At 37.3% G+C, this 13,960-nt stretch overlaps 1 protein-coding gene across 6 annotated transcripts in view; it reads right to left on the bottom strand.

Moving 5' to 3' along the window:
• Positions 1-13,960, bottom strand: part of CACNA2D3 (calcium voltage-gated channel auxiliary subunit alpha2delta 3) — a 403,064-nt gene that overhangs the window by 322,246 nt on the left and 66,858 nt on the right. Inside the window, exon 1 of one of the 6 annotated variants that reach the window (XM_018068542.1) lies at positions 11,712-11,786. The exons of the other annotated variants lie outside the window; for them this stretch is intronic. The gene's annotated coding sequence lies outside the window, so the exon portion shown is untranslated. Of the gene's footprint in view, positions 1-11,711; positions 11,787-13,960 lie in introns of those variants that run through there. 6 annotated transcript variants of the gene reach the window in all.

Raw genomic sequence — 13,960 nt, forward strand, 5'->3', positions numbered from 1 at the left:
GCACATATCGGCTGATATTTTCAAGCACTACAATTTGAGAGTTTGTTTCTTAAATGCAAGATCTTGTTCTAGGTGGGATGTTTATTAGTATAAACGACTGATGCCTAAACTTACATTTCTGCAACAGAAATACTAGTGAATATACATATAGAAATGTTTTAAGCCTTATGTGGTTCAATACACCAAAATGGAAAGCCTTAGCATTGAAAACTGTTTGCCTATGCTGTGGCTTAGTTTCTTTGATTCAGCTCTACTAGTTAATTAAATGTTTTGGGGGTTTTTTTGCAATGAAAAAAAGCCAGGTTTAAGAGATCAGCATCTAATACAGGCATCCCCTTCTTAGGAAATAAAAAAACATTTGGAGGTCCTGTTAATCTGATTGACTGGCCATAGACAAGCAAGCCTCTAGAAGAGGAAGCAAGATAAAGCTACTGGTCCTCTGGTTTTAAAGAGTGCTCTTACTTTCTAAAGAACAGAATTTTAATATTCATTGTGTTTGAATTCTTTTAAGTACCATTTTGGAACAAAGTAAACCTTAAACTGCTACAATTAACAGTACATTTTCACAAAGACATTGAAATTAGGGTTTCCATTTTTATAATACATTCCTCATGACAATGTTCAGCAAAGTGCCATCAGCAGACTGCTGCTACTTCCTACTTCACTGCTTAATAAAAATACACAATTTCACTGAACCTCAGAACATCAAACAAAGGCACCAGAATCACAGGTTACTGCCAGGCAACCAACCTACTGATAAATTCCACAAGGAGCACCACAAAGCAATGACCTTGGTGAACTGCACTGAGGCCTCTAAGCAGCAGAGTAATTAACATACACTGAAGTTAAAATCACAAGTGGTCCTACTGCAGCACGCAGAACAAGTCAGCACTTAGGGCTGTCTATATGTGAATTAGGGTCCCAGTGGCCATTTCCCATCCTTCCCTAGTTTTGCTAAACTCCTGCCCCCAAGCACAGGAAGGGTGACTTCTGAGTCTGAGCTCAACGTTGGGCTGTTCACTGTGGAAAACAGTCAGTGTAGGGTCACATCTCCATTTTGTGAGCTTTCTGAGTTGTTGTGAAAGAATATAACGCACATAACCAAGGGCAGAATACTCTCCATTTCCAACATTTTGTCATGTTAACCCACTGAAAACTATAGATATTGTTGAGATTCTTGTCAGACTTCACCCTGCATTATAAACACCTTGGATTTACTTGCAGGTTTCCTTCTTTCACAAAAACGTAACTTGTACTTTATTATTATGAACGCACCAAGAACATTGTGCATCAGTAAAATATGACTGTGGCGAGTGGACGCTGTGTTTGCATTTGGAGGTGTGGCAGAGCCTGTGCCGCATGCCCAGCACTGCCAGAGGCATACATCTGTTTGTGCAGTTCTAGTTCAGTAGTTTAAGGAATGAAGTATCACCTCATTACAGAACTGCCATGTATGAGTGAATTTGTGGAGCTTGCCCTCCTCACAGTCAGACAGTTCTAATCTCCTTGCAAACCACAGTGGCAGCACGGAGATGAAGTGTTAAGCTTATCAGGCCTCATCTGTACCATCACCTACTTAGTTAAACCCAGGCCATCCATTTCTCTGTCGTTTCTTTGTTCCTGAGATGCCCGAATGCATAATAGCCACTGGCAAAAGATGCAAGATATCTTTAAGGCTTCAATAGAACACAACCTACAATTTTTTTTAAACCTAGACTGAAAACAATTCACAGGCACCATTTTAATCGTAGGTTGCACTACCTGTGTTTTTTCTTAATCTAGAATTTTCTTATACTATCAGCACACAAACTGTTACATAGAGTTACTGATTTATTTTATATTAACTTTCAGTGTTTGCACAGAAATTCCTAACTCTGAAAAAGCTTGTTTTTCCATCACAGTTGGGAAGGCTTCTGGTAATTGAAAATCTTATGGCATAATAAAACCAGCTTTGTTCTCAGCCATTCTTTTTGGGCATCATCAAGCAAATCAACAGTTTCGTTTTAGCCACAAAATAAGGACTGTTCTTCTGTCCCTTTAAAAAGGGTTGCCTTTAATTCCTTCAAAAATACTTCCCTTTTAACCATTTGGTTTTAGTAACACAACTATGCTTTCAAGGAAGTTGCTTTCAAAATCATGCTTTCAAAATCATGATACCTTATGAATTTTTATTTCAGGAATAAGGCCCAAAACTGTACAACTGAGCAACTGCACCCCCAAGATATCCTAAACTCTGGGCTAGCTAGAAGGCTTGCCCCCAGATCCACGTCATGCTGCTGTTTCAAGAGCATCTGAGCCAATGTAACAACCTCCTGATGAGCTGTTTGACCACAAGATCTTCCTGAGCCAGGGAACTGAGGTGGACTAACCCCTAAGATTCCCAGCCACCAGCTGAAGGAGACTCTTCCTCTCACCCCCAACTATGCTGAAACAGCAAATAAACGAATTTGATTGGGCGAGTTAGCAAGACTCAGCCACACCACCTCCTTCAGGTTCAGCACATCTTCCAGATCCCTGCTGCAGGTACACCAGTACTTCTGAGACGAGGCACTGATGCTATTCCAGACCCAATGTCATGGACATCTATCACCACAAACTGGGAAAAGTCCTACTGCAGCTGTGACCCGTCTCTGGGGTGCTGGGCATACACAAGCAGCATTTGCTTATCCCCACGGGGCCCTGCACAAACACTGCAGCCCCACTGACCAGGTTACGTGTCATCCACAGCCAAACTCGCCCAAAGGAGACTGGGATATGGAAAAGATCCTTTTACAGGAACAGCCCAGGCCTGCCTGCAACACTTCATTAATTCATATCTGCAGAGCCTGTGTCGATTCCTGAGCATTATTTACGCTTGAGTGGTGGTGCCATCTTACATCTCTAGATGTCTCTAAAACACCCTAATCTGATGTATGCTGAACAATGCCTTAGTGGAGAAGGGAATGTTTCCCACCCTTTAAAACAAACAAAAAACTGCAATGTTCATCATTAGCTTTTGGTTCATTCTTCAAATTTTCCTGTTCCAACTGGAGATTAAGAGTCAAATCACGAGAATGTTGCCAATCACTTCATCAATAGCTCCTTGCAAGTAAGGAAAATAAAATTATATATTTATAGGAGACAAAGGAAAAGGGAACATTTATTGCAGTGAATCAGATAATTTAGCAATAATGGCCTACATTAAATAATGTTAATTTGATTCCTGTCAATTTTACAGCTTTTCTGTCAATCCTGTGTTTGACAAAAAAAATCAGGAAATATTGACTTTTATTTATGCAAGTATTCCAATCACATCCCAGGCCTTTTATACTCTTGGTTCAAATGAAGAGTGTTTGATGATCACTTTAAAAAGATCTGTGATATGTGTAAGCTCATTCCCAAAACAACAAACAGAAAATTGCATGAACCCATTGCTTAAGTAACAATCTAAAAACCAGGGCTTAGATGCCACAAGGTGTGAAATAGGATACACTACACAAGAAGCCACTAGAAGCCTTGACAAGAAAATATTACTAAATAAAACAGTGGAGCAGAAATTGAAGAAAATGCAGAATATATAAACAGAAGCATGCTAAGAATATCTGATGTCTGGTACCAGCAGTGAAAACATTCTTCAGCAAACTAACCTTTCACCATACCGTCGTGCTTTCCAGGAAAAAGTAACTACCAGTTACCAGATTTAGAACTCTGTGATGACCCTTATAGCTGAGAAAATATTCTCCTCCAAACATTAGGATCTCCTGCCAGAACAGAACTGAGGATACCCAAGTTGCCACTATATATTTTTGAAGAGTGATTCATTTCACCCTAAACAGTTTATTTCACGATTAGTGGTTACAGAAATAACCCACCCTTTATCACTTTTGGTGAACCATTACCATCCCATTAAGAATACCAGCACTAGATTATTTTTTTCTCCCCATCTGGTTCTGCTGACCCAGTGGGTAGGATTTCTTCTGGAAAAGCCACAGAGATGGGATGAGGCATATTTCCATGAGGCCCTCATAACAGTCTCTGGTTACTGTGGGATGACAAGAGAAGAAGTGCCAAAGCACACAACGGCACAGCTGACAGGAAGATAATGTCCCAGTGCAACTGCTCCTGGATAGTTTACTGTTATTGCTTCTGTAATCCTCATCCCTTTGTTCCATTAATTAGCATGCAGTGGCTATAATCCTGCCCAGAAAAAGTCTTTGTTTCTAGATAATCATTTCACTAACAAGCAGAAACATTTTACAAATTTTATAACAACAAATGAGTAAAGGTCAAAATCAGCTGGTCATCTCTGGCTTTCCTTGGAAATCTTCAGTAATAAATTTCTAAATAATATCAGTTAACAGCATATGAAAGGATCAATAAAGTTAAAAAACATCTACAATTCCATGACTATTAGGGCTTAACTTTTACATATTTTTTGTGATAATGTAGTAATTCCCTTCCGATTTAAGAAGTTGGAGGTAGGTTTAATGGTCATATATGGACAACAACAAAGGATAAATGTGTCCTCCTTTTTGCACAGTACAATAAGAGCCAGAACAAAGCACTTGCTAAATGACAATTGGGAAGACAACACAAATCTCCCAAGCACTGCGGCTCTCTTCCCTGCACTGCAGCAGTCTGCTGATGGAAGTATTTTAACTTTCCTGTGTCTTCATTTCCTCATTCATAAAACAAATTAAATCTGTGTTACAGGAATAGTTTGATGGAGAAATTTTAAACATTCTTCAATATTCTTGTATAGAAAAAAAAATGTATAAACTTTTTAAATACATCATTCATTCACTAAAATATTTACAAGATCTTTTGAAGATGTTTGAACTTAGGATCTTGTGAATTAGTTTAAAAGGACCAGGTATTAGCATATAGCACAAATGGAATAAGAATGAATAAATATCCAAAAGGACCATTACATTTATTTCTACCCCAGTAGGTATCTTTGAAGCTGTATCTGAAAATTGAGTTCCCTTGAAAATATTCTCATAAATAAATGGCCCACGTTTTTACTAAAATAGCACATATATTAGATATACAATGTTTAAGACTTATTTAATATCCTATTCCTTTCCCAATAATTTGCATCATACATGTTTACGCTTCTAATTATTTGTTGTTCTTCCAGTTACTGGTCCTGGCTTGCCACCCTTTTCCAGAACTGAAGTCCAAAAAAAAAATCCCATATTATGTCAAGTAGTTTGACAAGTTTCATTTGAAGAAATCACCATTTTGTTCTATAATAAAACATCTAGTCAGGCAGTATATATTGAAGCTTCATTTTTTTGTCTTGAATAAGATACATTTAAAGTGAGAGCTACAATATAAATCAAATCTGATGCCAACTGTGCCTCTACTGAGGCTTTAAATTTTAGAACACTGAACTGTCACATTATTATTAATTCCTTCAGAATTTAGCTTTCATTTTACATATAAATATATATTGAGAGAGAGAAGAAATATAGCAAAACTATGCTTTGTAGTTCAAATACTGCTGAGACAGACACAATCTGTCTAGTTTCGAGCAACAGTTGCAGTAAATAATAAAATTTACTGTAATATTAGGTGACAGAGGAATGAAAAACTCACAGAAAGCATAAAAAGCCTTACTATTTAAGCTTAAACTTGTTTTCAGACATCAGTTATTTTACCAATTAATGAAACTTAATAATAGTCAAACAGGCTTTGCAGAAGCAGTTACTTGAGAGTACCCACGGAAAATTTGAGTCAAAGGGATTTTGGTTTTGCAGTAGAATTAGCACAAGTGAAATTCTGGGTTATAATGAAAGATACATTCTCAGAGGAAGAATGGTCTAGTGGTTGAGATATTAACCTTGGACTTGAAAGAACTGGGCTTAAGTCCCAGTTTTGCCACAGAGTTTTGCATAACCCTGAATTAGTCACTTAATTACTCGGTGCTTCTCTTCTCAAGGTATTAAACAAGGATAATAATATTTCCATAGTCAGCTTCACCTTGCTTCCTTGGCTTAGTCTTGCAAATCAGGAAGGAAACAAAATCTGTGAAAAGCCCCAGTAGTTTAGCCTCAAGAACAATTTGTTCCAGAACTAAGAATTAGTTTCTGCTCTGAAGCCTTGGCATCAGTCTCAGTTTGCATCGTGGAATCCCAAACACCAAAAATCCTAGGAACCACAGTACTAAAAGATTTGATGATAATAGCATTCCAGTAATAATATTTGTATCACATATACTGTACCTGCATAAAAGGCAAAGGCTTATTGTATTGATTGCTGGAAAAACTTACCTAACTTCAAAACCAATATATAAAGTCAGAAGACATTTTTAAATAGATTATCATATTTTCAGCACATATACTCTGTGTGTGTGTTTAAAAAGTGAAAAGAATACCGAATTGAGTAAAACTTGAATCAGATGCAATAAAATGTACTTTTCATAATTCACATGCAAGAAAAATATACACAGACTCAGAAGCAATGCTCTTTATGCAGCAAGAGCACACAGTACCTGTCATTCTGAAGTACTGCAATGCATTCAAACAAACATAAAATAATCATTGTGTTTATCTGCCATGAAATGTTTATGCACATAAGCTGTTACTCAGTTTGTAAAAATAGTTATCCACTTTGCAGAATCAGATAAATATGTATCACAAAGCACCACAAGTACTTTATATCACTTAAAAATAAAAAAACAGTTTTCAATATAAATTTCCTATTTTTATTTTCCCCAAAGAATTCTTAAAAAATTATTGCATAAAAATATTTTCCAATCACTAGTTAATTAAAACCAGCACAACTCCACAATAAATTAACTGTAATTACAACCACAACACACTTATTTTCTATTTAGACTCCATAAAATCACGCACATATCAAGCTGAAAGCTTTTAACAAACACAATGTCAAAGAATTTAAGCTGATGAGCAACTTAGGGCATTTAAAAAAAGCAACAATAAAACCATTCCAACTGAGATGTCAGTTTGCAATAGTTTGGAAATGAAAGCTATTACTGTTCCTGTCCATAAGCTTGCAAGAAAAAGAGAACACACTGGAGAGCAGGATAGATGGACAGATGTCATAACAGAAAGATGTAGAGACACACTACTTAAAAAGGTAAAGGAGGTGAGGTTCACGTGTTGAACAAGAAAAGAAAATTACATTAATTTGGAATTAAGGACCTGGAACAGGAATTAATTCTTCTTCTGGGCTCCAGCGATGGAGAACCACAAACCACCCAAGCTTTGCCTTTGAAGTTTATGTCATCCCCAGAAGTCCTTAGTGGAATTATGGGTCTCTAATTCACAGTTGTCACTATTTATTCTATACATTATGGTTCCCTGAATTTCATTTGCACAATGAGCACTCACACACTCATTACCCCTGGACCATTATGTACTGCATAAATCATCATTTCCTTTGTTCTAAAGCCGAGTGTGTAATCCATCCCAACGGAGAAACAACAAAATCTAACTGCACAAGCAATTTTCCTGTATGTCAGATTTCTCCAATCCAAAAATAATACAGAGAGTTCTACACAAACTATTTGCTTCTCCTACAAGTTCCCATTTGGAAATACAAAATGTCTAACTATACTCAGTTTCTTGGAAGTTAAAATAAACAAACCAAATAGGGACAAAAGATTCACATAGTCTACCAAATCAAGCCACTACATTAACAGACCTTTCATTAACCACAGGCAAAAAACGCTGTGAAAATGAGGTACCAAGGTAAAGCTAATGTTACTAAAACAGCTTGAAAGAAAACATTGCTTTATTAGCCTATTTCATAAAGCTAATGTGGGGGAAGATGGCAAGGGACACGCAAAAAATATATTTAAATCAACCTAAAAAAAACTTCAGGTAGGAGGGGATGAATCTTCTTTTAGGCTGTTTCTTTTTCCCCCATAAATCTGGAGGGAATTGCTTAATGCATTCTATGCAAGTGTTCTAAATCATTTTAAACTAAAAAAAAATTGCATACAGCATATGATAAATTCCTGCAAACCCTCCTTCACCAAGTTGATCAAACTGACATCAGCACAGCTCCTACTTGTGCAAACAGTATTCACAGGAGAAGCAATTGCCAGAAAGATCTCGAGCATTAAAGCATATATAGACAGCATGAAATAAAGAGCACAAAACACTGTAAAAGTAGTATGAAATATAGGAATCTGTAATTCAAGCAGCAGCAAGAATAAAGACTTATATACGATCCAAATGCAATATAATACAGAGAACAAAATACTACTAGAACTAAAGAAATGCTGTGACTGGTCTACATGAAGCCTCAATGCTGCAGAGGTACTGCAGCAAACAGTATTGCATAGCAATTGATATTGTTTTACTTAAAAAACATTTATAATTTAACCGACCCCCATATGAAGTTTTTACTTACTGGAGATTATGGAAAAGTAAGAGGTTTGAAAACACAGTTATCCTATAAAATCCTACAACTAGAGAACAATTCAATATTTCTGCTAAGACTGAAGGGGTACTAAACAGTACCTTGATCTAACTGCTATCATCAATGTCTATTAACCTAAAAATACAGCACTGTAAGAACCTCTCACTATATTTTGTGTTTCACAGGTGTTCTATTTAATCAAAATATAAAAATCAGTTTTATCAGTATTTTAAGAGCTCATTCAACAATTACAAATCACTAGTGAAAAATACATTGTTTTTTGGGAACTGATACTGTACTTCCCGTGGCCACAGTGGTTCCAATCCTCTCACTTGCAATTTTGAGGGCTGCAAGTGTGAAAGTGTACCAAACCCATCTTCTACCTGAAAAACCAGTGAAAATACAGAATCATAACATTCTAGCTTGAAATTTCAGTCATCTGCATATAGGCCCTCATCTATATTTACTCTGTGGAGTATTGATCCAGATCCAAAGAAGTGACTATACTTTACCATGACAATTTGGTTTCCATGCCTGCTCCATAAATCTGTCAATTGAAATTTTTTTGTTGGAAACAAGTTTATGCACAGGCATGATGGCCACTTTTCAAAACAGAACAATAAGATTAATTTCTACATTTAGTTTTTTATTTATACATATTTTCTCAAATTTCCTGTGTAAATCATCCATGTCATGCACTAAATCATTATGTTCTCAAAAAAAAAAGAGAAATAGTGAAGTTTCAGTTTTGAGCTAATTTTAAATGCAGTACTATACTAAAACCTGCTGCACTATTATTTCAACTCTGATACTAAGTACATGAAGTGATGAAAGATTTTTCAAATTATATAGAGCAGAACAGTGGACTATATGCATTACCTTCAGCCATATACACACAGATCAAACAAATCCAGGCATGTTCAATGGGAAACTGTATTATGAGGAGAAAAATAAAACTATATAAAATCTCAAGATTCTTCTGTGGCACAGAGCTTTTCTGTTCTTTCCAGACTGCCCCAGCTGCTGATTGGGTTCCACTTCACAATAACTTCACCCGTGGCTGCCCCAGTAGCTGTTCCACCTACACAGGTCTTGCATCCAAAGAAGTACTGACAGCACTCCAAGCAGGTCTGCTGGTGGCAGAACTCATGGGGACAGGACAGCTACATCCTTCCTGTCTGGATGGATCAGACCAAGGCAAGGAGCCCTCATCCCTGGATCAGTGTGTGGGGAGTGGAGCACAGACTGTTCACACCTGGTCAATCTGCCCGGCACGTGCCAAGTCCTCCTGCAGTTGTGCTACCCCTGCTCTCAGGTCCTTTGCTCCTGACATGTTATTACAATCTATGAGCTCTGACTCAGGAAATCAAACCAGGAATTTTCTGGCATAAAGCTGAGGGTGTGTCCTGACTGCTTGGAGAGTGTGGGGACACCTGAGCACACGTGACCTGCTGTGACACCTCCTGAGTGGGGGGGCTTGGTCTCAGCCCAGTGCACTCAGTACACAGCACTCCCAGATGGGATCCTGCAGCAAACTAGTCCCCACAATTCATCTGCTAGAGAACAAGTTGGTTGCTCTGAAAGACAGTCCAAAAAAGGGAGCCCTGGAACAAAACAGGGAGCAAAACAAATTCCTGGTGTAGACAGACCAAATGTCAGCAGAACACACCAGTGGCCATTAGATTTTATAGTTCTAACATGCCCAATTTCAGCAAGCACTGCAGCTTGTCTGATTTTCAAAATTAAGTCGCTTCAGCTTTATTCCCCAAATGCTCAGAGAATAGAGGTATAGGGAAAGAGAGAAAACAGCACTAAGCTTTAGGCAGACAGACAATTCTCAGTTGACAGTGGGTATTTTGTGCCCAAGTCAGATGAATAACCAGTACCTCTGAGAGACAGGTTTAGGACCGCTGACTCAAGGGAATGAAGGCAGAATTTTTATCCATTTTTCTAACAAGTTTTAATCACACAATGCATTATACATGCCTACATTTATATTATCCAGGATTAAAGTATAAATAAGGAAAGAAATGAGAATTTCTGAAAACTAGCATACAAATGCAGGCATGTGAGTTTTTCAGAAAAAGTGATTTCCAATTCTGAAACAGACAAACTTAATCCTCAAATCTATTAATCCAATCAAAGTATTTATATACTGAGCACTTGCTACTTCAAATATGTCTGTTGGGAATGGAGACAAGTTTCTGGTACAGAAGGCAGCATTAGGTTCAGTTTCAATAACGCTCAAGTTTCATAACTGTACCAGATCCAGGGTGTCAATAGCCATAAAACTCCCTCTGCCCAAGAATTTGCCACTCAGTAATATTCAGCAGTGTGTTTTTCTTTATAGCTGCTTCCTGCCTTTATTTTTTTAAAGCAACTTGCTCCGAGTAGGCAGTTTGCAACACAAGAAGAGTGACCTTCCACTATGTATCAAAGTGCAAAATGGACTTCAGATGCAGTATTACAGTGTAAGAGAAAAAGAAGTCAAGGTACACCAGGCAAAGCTCAGAGACACTGTTTCTCTCTTCTTCAAATTATCAATTTGAAGAATGCTCTGGATAGTGCAGAAATAAAACCACATATCTCACAATTTCAGTTTCATGTAACATTTTCATTCTTATCATATTTTAAGCACCTAAACACACAGTCTTCTCTATAGAAAGGATATGAAAAGTTAGTAAATAAAATAAGAATCAACAACTAGATAAGCCTACCAAAAGTTGGAATTTGCATAGTAGTTTTTCTGATAGTAGTTGCACTAACACTAGGTACAAATGATAACAGAATTTTTACATAGCAAACAGTTCTAAACACTAAACAAATGGAAGTGGGGTTTTTAGGGTTTTGGGGGTTTTTTTGTTTGGTTTTGATTTTTTTTTATTTTATATTTTAGAAACCAGCATGAAGGTAAATAGATTGGCCTGCCACAGCTCAGAAAACAGCAAGTTCTGGGTTTTTTACCATGTATAAATTAATTTTGATTTTAACTTATTAAGATATAACTAGTTCTTGTTAAAACTGTACATATCAATGTTTAGGTATAAACTAATATAATTTTTTCCTTTTAAAAGAATACTGAAAAAAGCCCTAGGTGCATCCCCACACAAACCCACACAAACCCTTATACAGCAGAGAAACTTGAAGTAGCAAAGTAGCTGTGAACACTGTTCAAACACAAGGCCCACCAAAAGTGAGCACCTCAGAGAATTTCAAGAAGAAAACTTATTTCTGTCATTCAGACATGGAAATCATTACTTGAAATTCAAGCAGGGGGTGTGTTCTCTGCCCAGAAAATTTTTGGCTCAGGTGAAGCTGTCCAGACTGAAGATAAATACCTGCTGTGTACATCTCTGGGGCAACAGCAACGTCCTTCAGGGTGCTTGGTCCTACCTAGCAGCTATTCTGCCCTGCAACTTCTCCCTCCTTTCAGCTCTAAAGGCAAACCACGTACTTTGATTGTCTTTTTCTTCTTTGTGTGGCTGATATTTCTCTCCTACAAGAAACTAAAGTTGTAAGACATTTATCAAGCAAGCAAGCTTTTGAATTTCTTCTGTCTACAATTTAATAAAACAAGCTCAAAAATCAATACAAGTAGAAACAATCTTAAAACTATAAGCGACTGAGGGTGTATTATATTTGATGCCCTATATAAAATAAACTTGAGCAATCACAGATCACACCCCATAATAGCAATAAAGCAGACAGGATTATGGTAATTAAGAAGTAGACAGATCAATAAAATATCTCTTATATTTGGAAAGTCAGCAAGTAGCAGTTCTTTGAGTTTCTGACCTAGAGAAGTATCTGATAGATTATGCCAGGGCAACAAAAATGTATCTTCAGCAAAGAGTTTTGTTATGTGTTTAGCCAAGAGATAAATTAAAGATAAATGGTAGATTTCAGGGAGTTCATTGCAAAGAACGATTTCAAGGAATTGCTGCTCAGCACTGCCCAGCCCAACCCGAGTCAGGGACTTCCAACAGGCACCAACTGTGTCCTCAGTCACTACAAAGGCAAGAGAGGTGGATGTACCTCTGTGAAAGACAAAGAGCAGAGCTCAGTGGCTCATCAGACTAGATGACAGGGTTCAGCAAGACACAGGATCTGTGGTGTTTGTTGGCAGATACTACTGAGATTATCAGTGCCTAAGAACTGTGGTAGTTAGGACATTAGAACAGCCCTGTGTGTTACTGTGCTACTGCTCACACTAAAGCATAAGGCAGGTTGGATGGACAGTGCCTGGAGCAGCCTGGTCTAGTGAGAGGTGGAACTAGATGAACTTTAAGGTTCCTCCCAACCCAAAACTTTCTGTGATTCTATAAGGCATGACACAAGTGTGAAACACGGGACATAGATGAGGTTTGGTATCAGTGTGATAAGCCCTTGAACAGCTTTTTTTTAGGCAAGAAGCAAAGATTTGTCTTTGTTAAGTGATATTCTTGAAAAATAAACCATCTGTGCATCCGCTTAGTACACTAAAAAACTTGTTGGTAGTGTTCTGTCACTGGAAGATTCCCCGTGAAGATCATAGGAAAGCAGTTGTAGCACTGAAACACGATGAACGAATCACTTCAGAAGTACAACCCCCTCAGCAGCACCACTTTACACAAGGTGTAAATGTAAAGCACTGAAATTACCATCACAAAAAACCCTCTGAGGTCAACTACATTAGCAGTACTTAAAAAGCTGACAGTCTCCTGTGCTGATGAGACAATAGTGGCTTTAGGACAGGACTCTTTTTTTCAATAAGCAGAAGAAAAATGAGCCTTTATATTTATGAAAATAAATCAGGGACTCTGTGCTGGGCTCTTCACTTCTGCAAGAAGGTTATTCTCAGCTGTTCCCAACGGAAATATTAGCATCATCCTCATAAACATTTAAGTCCAACACTATGAGACAGAATAGCAGACTGAGAAAAGCCCATTGATTTCCACAGTTAATTCTATGTTTTCCACATTCAAACCAGTATACTCATACCAAGTTATGAATTTATTTTGTTAGAATTTAAACAGAGGCAGTAAACTTACATATGCTTGGGTGCACACACACCATTCCAGTTGGGAATAAACAACCCTTGCCTCTTCTTTGAGAGAGAAAAGCTTAGACAAAAGAGAAGAAAATGACAAAACAGAAGGGGATAAAATTAAAGACCTAAAGGTTCAAGTATTTTAATATCATGAATGTTCATTAAAGAAACCTAAAACTGCAACTTAACATCCTTAAGGTAGAAGCACACAAGTAATTAAGGGGAACACAATTTGGGAACTGGACTAATAACTGTCACTTCATTATCACAATAAATGCATTATTTAGCTTCCATTCATTAATAAGCCATTTGTCCAACCAGCCATCAATAGACCATAGTGGTGTGGCACAGTACATCTCCATTTATGTTTCTAAATATTTTCTTTCCCTGCATGTAGTCCCTATTCCACCAAAGCAATTTGAAGATATAATTTTCAGTATAAACATCCATTTAAAAAGTAAACTAACAATGATGCAACATTTCAGATGAAAAAAAACCAACCAGCTTTCAAACATTATCCCACTCTGCTACACTTTCATATACGAGGACTTTGGATTT

The sequence above is a fragment of the Manacus vitellinus genome, unplaced genomic scaffold (assembly GCF_001715985.3).
Source record: "Manacus vitellinus isolate BGI_N305 unplaced genomic scaffold, ASM171598v3 scaffold_14_pilon, whole genome shotgun sequence".
NCBI classification, from domain to species: domain Eukaryota; kingdom Metazoa; phylum Chordata; class Aves; order Passeriformes; family Pipridae; genus Manacus; species Manacus vitellinus.